A 7420-nucleotide genomic window follows, 5' to 3' on the forward strand; every position below is an offset into this window, starting at 1 on the left:
TAAACTAATTCCAAAGGAGAACCCAAACATGCTCAGAATATAAAATAAACTCTAGCTGTGTCCCTCAACCCATGTTTGGTAGGGATCGCACTGGAGAGCTCGGAGGTCACAGTGGCCCCCTTGTGCCATGGGAGAACGCAAACACACCACTATCTCTCTGGATCTGACTTTAAAAGCGGAAACTCATTTCTACTCAACGTGCTGCTTCAAGAGGCTCAGTAGAAATTCCTCCTCACCAGGCTGTGCCCACTTCCAAACATCTGAGGCCCGATTGCTCTGTGTAAGGTGGGGCTACCCAGCAATCCATGTCAGGCAGGACACTCTGAGCTGGGACAGGGATGCGTAAACTACAATTTCAATGAAAAGGACCTGGATTTTACTTAAGGGGTGGCAGGGTGGCGTGGTGATCAGTGCTGCCGCCTTGCATTTCTGCACCAGCGTTCAAATCTCTGCCGTGTGTGGAGGTTACATGTTCTCCACGTGGGGTTTCCTCCGGGCGTTCCGGTTTCCCCCTCATGGTTCAAAAACATGCCCAAGTTAACTGGAGATACCAAATTACCCATAGGAGTGTGAGTGTGCCCTGCAATGGGTTGGTGCCCCATCCTTGGTTGCTCCTCACCTTGTGTCCATAGGCTCCAGATCCCCATATGACCTGGAATAGCATAAGCAGTTACAGAAAATGGATGGATGGATGGATCTTGCTTAAGCACAGAGTTCTGGCTGTGTACTGATTGGACAGTCTCCTGTAAACATGCATGTGTCACTAATGTTAATGTGAAATACTAGGATGAGTCTTTCAATCAAGGAAGCATATTGGTCAAAGCACAAGAAGAAATTAATTATTTAGCTGAGCACAGTAACCTTTGAGTTTTAAAGTAGTTTGTAAAACCTGAAGTGGCTCAATGTGCCTCCCTGACATGGATTATCTGGTCGGCCTAGTGTAAGAATAGTTTCCCTTTGCACTCATAACTATGGCAGGTAAAGGAAAAACAGAATGTTTTGTCTTACATTATCAGCTCAGTAAAACTGTCCTACAAGAATACAAGGAAATGTGATAGAGTTGCAGAAGATAAGGGAGCAAGTGGCTGAACTAGAGTTTCAGAGTTATTGGGACATTTTCCTCCACAGGAGATGATGAGTACACAAATCTGGGTCTTTCAGTGCTGGGAAAAAGCTACATTTTTTTCTCCTGAAATAAATGCATATGTAATTATTTATCATTATGGATTGGTCCAGTGACATCATTGCAACAGAATGGAAAATTCACATCTAAACACACACGCACGCGTGCGCACGCACACACATACTTTACAAAGCCCCGGTGACTAGCAGCGCTCCTACCATATGGTAAATCATACTCATGCAAGAAGAGGAAGTTGTAGATTTGGCAGGTCCGCAGAGCAGCATTTGCGTTACGGGGTGATTCTCACACACACTCTCCGTTCCCATGTGACACCCAGCGCGGGGCGGGGCTTCGGGAGACCCGGGAGAGGCAGAGGGGGAGACCCCCGGGGTCGTGGGATTTAGATTTACGATGCGAGCGGAGCGATAAACAGCCGAGGGGATCAGCGCACGCTAGTGTTTACTGCACGGGAAGCCGCACGAGCCTGATTAAGGACTGACTGAGACGTAGTGTGAAAGGGACAGACGGTGAAGGCGGTGCTGACGGTCTCCACTGATATATACAGACGATTCGCTACCTTACGATGCCCAAAGCTTCCTTCCATACTGTTCCAGTATAATCCGACTACTTTACACAAGAGAAATATTCAACAACAGTAATGATACTGAGGAACAGCTAAATGTTAATGTGTTTGGGAAGGGAACGGTCTCCTTGCTTGTCAGAGGTTATTTTTAAATTTTTAAAATAACTTTACGATGTCCTTCGCCATTTACTTCTAAGGACATCAGGTGTTTTGCGAAATTTTTGTAGGTCCTTGATGGCTGAAGAACAATAGTCAGTTGTCTCCCCCTGCTGGACAGGATTCCCCATTACTTCATTGGTCCCTCGTACTGGCTTGTAAGCACAATGTACGTTGATTTGCCCTTTAATTAAACCGGGTAACGGGATACTAGCAGGAATGGGACTTTTCAAGGAATGGCGGTGTGTGGATAATAATTCATGACTAACATAACAGGTAAACACACTCTAACCACTGTGGTCTCTTTTTCATGCTGAAGATAAGTAATTCAAATTTAGTGGCCAACACTGCTTGCATTGTGTGTACTGGATCACCTAACCGCACCTGTGGTGGCAAGTGACATCCTCTTGCTAACTGTGGAAACAGATAGTAGTTTGCTGCCCCCTGTTGGCTGTGCCTGTTTCCTGCATCCATCAACATTCTTTTCTTTTTATCATCAACCAGGAAAGGCTGTGGGCCATCAGGAGCCAGCATCCTGAGTTCCTGATTCAGTTACAGTGTTACAGTACCTGGAGATCACCTCTGTCGACATAAGTGTCTTTAATTTTGAACATGGAGAGAGAAGACATATTTGAGAAAATCATTCTAAGCATTAAAAAAAATCAAAAACCAAGAAAAATTAACTGAACCACACTGAAGGACAAAATAACAGTTACAGAACTTCTTGAGCCACACCAGAAAAATGATACAAAGGCAGATCAGATAATATTCAGTCGGCGATGGGTTGTTTTGTGAAAGTGTTAATTGTGAGGCTGTTTGTTTGCCGGGTCGTGATGACCAGCCAGTTAGGAGACGGAATGCTGACATTGTGAAACGAACCCAGAAAACAAGGATGATACCTGGATGGGATGTAGAAGGAAGGAGAGACAAGACAGAGGAGAAGCCGCCACCTCAGACAAATGAGGAACAGATGTGCAACACGAGACTCAACCGACAAAGGATTGAACCTTAAGTGCAGGGCCTTGTCACTGCTGCTGCTGACGAACCAGGATTTAGCAATGAAATATCTGGGAAACAAATCAATCTGTCAGAATGCGGCCATCAGTGAAATACTGCAGAATATTAATATACAACGGGAGCAACGTTTCTGGAAGGCAAGCCGAATTTATTTCCAGTAAAAACAAGTAAAAGCGAGTTAAAGTCTGTGGCACCAAAACAGAACCTGACAGGCCACAGTGAGCACTGCATAGCTGGATGCTTTCATGCTTGTGTTGAGCAGCGATAATGTGCAGTGCATGCGGGAGATTCAGTGTGCGATTTCACCCCTTTGCAGTGATCCTACAGGCCGACTGCCAGTGCAGCAGAGGTTACAAGCTGTGGGCTCAAGCCTCACAGTAGGCTGCTACACTGGACACAAAGCTGGGCCACTGAAGGTCTGGATGCCTGAAGGTAGGGGGCGCTGTTGCGGTTGTGTTGGTATATATGCATATGGGAGCCTAGGATTAGAGGCTCACCACAGAGGCTGCTCTTTACTGTATAATCACCATATAATCATTTGTGGGTTGGGCTACACTACATAATCATTACATAATCATCAGCATGTCATTACTATATAATCACCTCAGGACGCTGTACCCTATGCAGTCATTATGGGCAGACCTATGATACACAATCAATATATAATTATCACAGCCTGCACCGTCCCATATAATCAGTATATAACCATCATGGTCTGCTGCACTCCATATAATCACCCTATTATCATCAATGCTCAATGCTTTCTACTGGGTAGTGTGATGTTCAGCAAGTTAGGAATCTATGTCCAGAAGGTTGTGAGTGCAAATCCCTTGGACGACAGAGTAATCACATTAACACTGGGCCCTTTAGTGAGGCCCTTAACCCTAATTTCTCTAGGGTCACTGCTCTCACTTGTATGTTGCTTTGGACAATGACATCTGATGAATGAATGTAAAACCCTGTCAGCACAGATCGTACGTCGGCGGATGGTCGCAATCGGATCGCGTTCCATAAACGTACTACATAATCACTACAGGCTGTTCCAAAGCATATAAACACTATCTTGGTGACCATTTTCTGTTGTGAAATATATAATCTATATCTAATTGCTGGCTGAGAGGCTGCTGGGATTGCTGCACTGAGAGAGAGTGGTGTTGACGCGGTGTACACGTTTCGTTGTGCACGTGTTGCAGCGATTGATTGGAATTGTTTGGAAGTATATTTGAGTGTTTGTGTGCCAGTACAGTTTACGTGGGTGGCTGTTTTATATTTTATTTATTTATTTTTTCGGTCGGCGTGAGTGCTTGTCTGTCCTTGTTAATGAACAGCGCGAGTGTTACCGACAGCTGCGGGTGTCGCGTGAGCAACAAACGCGCGCAGGATAATGTAATCTAACGTCGGTAACGTTACGTAGTTCCGGTAAAGGACAGCCGCTCCTGAGCTTTGCATGGTCGCCAGTCGGGGCCGGGAGGATATTTTACACTTTTTTCACAATCACTCTGCTGTGAGAGGGTTTTTTTTTTGTGGTTGCCTCCCAAGAGCAAATTGGCTTTATTTTAGTTATATGTGGTTCAGTAGGAAGTTATTCTCTGGTAAGTAATAATTAATTTGGTTATTTTAAAAGTCTAATTTTAAAGTATTTTATCTCTGACCTTATTGGATAATTCAATTAGCTTCAAGTTAAATATGCTATATAAATATACTGGACTGGGAGTAAAGGACGGGGTCATAGTGAGTTTGGTAATTATGGGGCCAGCTCAGTGTTGTGTTTGCAAGATGTTTGCCCTTCTGAATGCTTGCATCCAGTCGGACTTCATCTGTGAGTGATGTATAAGTTAGTAGACCTCGTGGAGCAACTGACTCTCATCCGACACAACAAGGAGTTAGAGGAGAGAGTTAACGCGCCTTTTAGGGAGATGATGTGTATGTCACAAGTGGGGATGGGGGAGAATGAAGGGTAGGTAGGTCGACAGAGAACGTAGGTCATAGACGTAGAAATTAAGGGCATACACACCTTACAGTGGCAGCATCACCTGAAGTGACTGTGTCTAACCACTTTCAGGTGCTTCCAGCTTTAGAGTCGGAAGAGACTGGGGAGGCAGGTGAGCCCTTGGGTACCCAGGAGCCCCCCCCCCCCCCCCCCCAGGAAGAGGGAGGTTGTGTTAGTAGGGGATTCAGTTCTTAGAGGTGTAGACAGTTATGTGTGCACCCGTGATAGAGGGTCCCGTACGGTGTTTTGCCTACCTGGTGCCCAGGTAGGGGACCTTCCAGATCGAGTGGACAGGCTTTTGACCCCAGCTGGGGTGGATCCAGTGGTCATGGTGCATGTTGGCACCAACGACATAGGCAAGGGTAGGAAGACTGTGCTGCAGGAAAAATTTATAGAAGTCGCGGATAAACTTAGGAGCAGAACGTCCACGGTGGTGTTCTCTGCAATACTTCCTGTGCCACGTGCAAGTCAGGCTAAGTTAGCTGAGATAAGGGGATTAAACACATGGCTAAAATGGTGGTGTAGGAAAGAGGGGTTTAGGTTTATGGGGCACTGGAGGACCTTCTGGAACAGGTGGGACCTGTTCAAGCCGTAGGGTTGCATTTGAACCAGAGGGGAACCAGTGTATTGGGGAGGCATATGTGTAGAGTAGTTGAGGAATTTTTAAACTAGGGACTGGGGGGGCAGGGGGGTTGGTTAAGAATATAGGTGGGGGGAGATGGAAAGCCCCAAATAATATTAAAAGTGGGCTCTGTAAAAGACCTACCCTTTGTGGTCTGTACTTAAACGCTAGGAGTATTAGGAACAAAAATGCATGATTTAGAGGCTTTAATTTCATCAGACACTTACGACATTATAGGAATAACTGAAACATGGATGAGTGACAATGATGGTGAAGAATATAATATAGATGGTTATACGTTGTTCCGTAGAGACCGGATAGGCAAGAAGGGAGGTGGTGTTGCAGTATACTTAAAAGAAAACTTGCAGGCAAGGGAGCTCACTGATAAAAATAAAAATTCAGAAGCTGTATGGATAAAACTGGATGCTAAAGACTCAAATGGCCTAATTGTCGGGGTTTGTTATAGAGCACCTAATGTAGATGTAGAGGAAAGCAGAATGTTATATGATGATATCAGGATTATGAGTAATAAAAATGATGTGGTGGTTATGGGTGATTTTAATTTACCTGGGATACAGTGGGACACAGTCTCTGGCTCTGTAAATGAACTTCAGATGGTGGAATTGGTACTGGGTTGTTTTTTTACTCAGTTTGTTAATACTCCTACCAGGGGAGAAGCCCTTCTTGATCTTGTTTTCTCTAATAACCAGGATAGGATTGGAAAATTAGAGGTTTTAGAACCATTAGACGGTAGTGATCATAACATGGTTAAATTCGAGGTTAATTTTAGTGTACGAAACGAAAATATACAATGTTAGGAAGGCTAACTTTAATGGTATGAGACTGAAATTAGAAACTCTAAACTGAATGGAGTTAAATAGCAAAATGGTTGAAAAGGCATGGGAATTTTTTAAAAGCACATTGTTGCAAGTGCAAGAGGACTTCATACCTGTTTCCAGCAAAACTAAATCTAGGAAACTGCAACCAAGGTGGTTTACTAAGGAAATTAAGAATAAAGTCAGGAGGAAATGGGCTCTGTTCCACAAATGGAAAATAACTAATGATTTCAAAATTAAGCAGGAGTATCTAAGTCTACAGGTAGAGTTAAAAAAAATAACATTAGACTCGATAAGAGGGATGTAGAAAGGAAGATTGCACTGGAGGCTAATGATGACATTAAAAGTTTCTTCCAATACTTTAACTCCAAAAGAGCTCTAAAAGCTGAAATTACTAATCTGCAGGATAGTAAGGCCCTTATAATTGAAAATGAAATTGATATAGTAAATGAGTTTAATGATTATTTTATACAGGTGTTCACTGTAGAGGACACGAGTAACTTACCAACTCTTATTATTAATCCGGCATCGTCTGTAACCAATATATGTATAACTGAGGCTGATGATCTTAGCTAGGCTTTGTAGCACAAAATAAATAAATCACAGGGCCCTGATGGCATCCTACCTATAGTTTTGAAAGAGATGAGGTATATTATTTAATTTAACTTTAAAATTTCAGAAATCCTTATCTGCTGGTGTGGTACCTTCTGATTGGAAGCACGCTAATATAATGCCCATATTCAAAAAAGGGGATAGAAGTAATCCAGCAAACTATAGGCCAATCAGTTTAACTTGCATAACTGGAAAGGTAATGGAAACTATAATCCAAGTGAAAATGGTAGATTACCTGGATTCAAATAACATTCTGAGGGATAGCCAACATGGATTTAGGAGAGGTAGGTCCTGTTTAACTAATCTACATGAGTTCTTTGAGGAAGCTACAAGAGAAATTGATCACAAAAAGGCCTATGATGTGATCTACTTAGATTTCCAGAAGGCCTTTGATGTTGTCCCCCACAAACGGCTCTTGCTTAAGATCAAAGCTGCAGGGATTTTAGGAACTGTGGCAGCTTGGATCGAAAACTGGTTAACT

This window comes from Paramormyrops kingsleyae, chromosome 5 (assembly GCF_048594095.1).
Source record: "Paramormyrops kingsleyae isolate MSU_618 chromosome 5, PKINGS_0.4, whole genome shotgun sequence".
Taxonomy (NCBI): domain Eukaryota; kingdom Metazoa; phylum Chordata; class Actinopteri; order Osteoglossiformes; family Mormyridae; genus Paramormyrops; species Paramormyrops kingsleyae.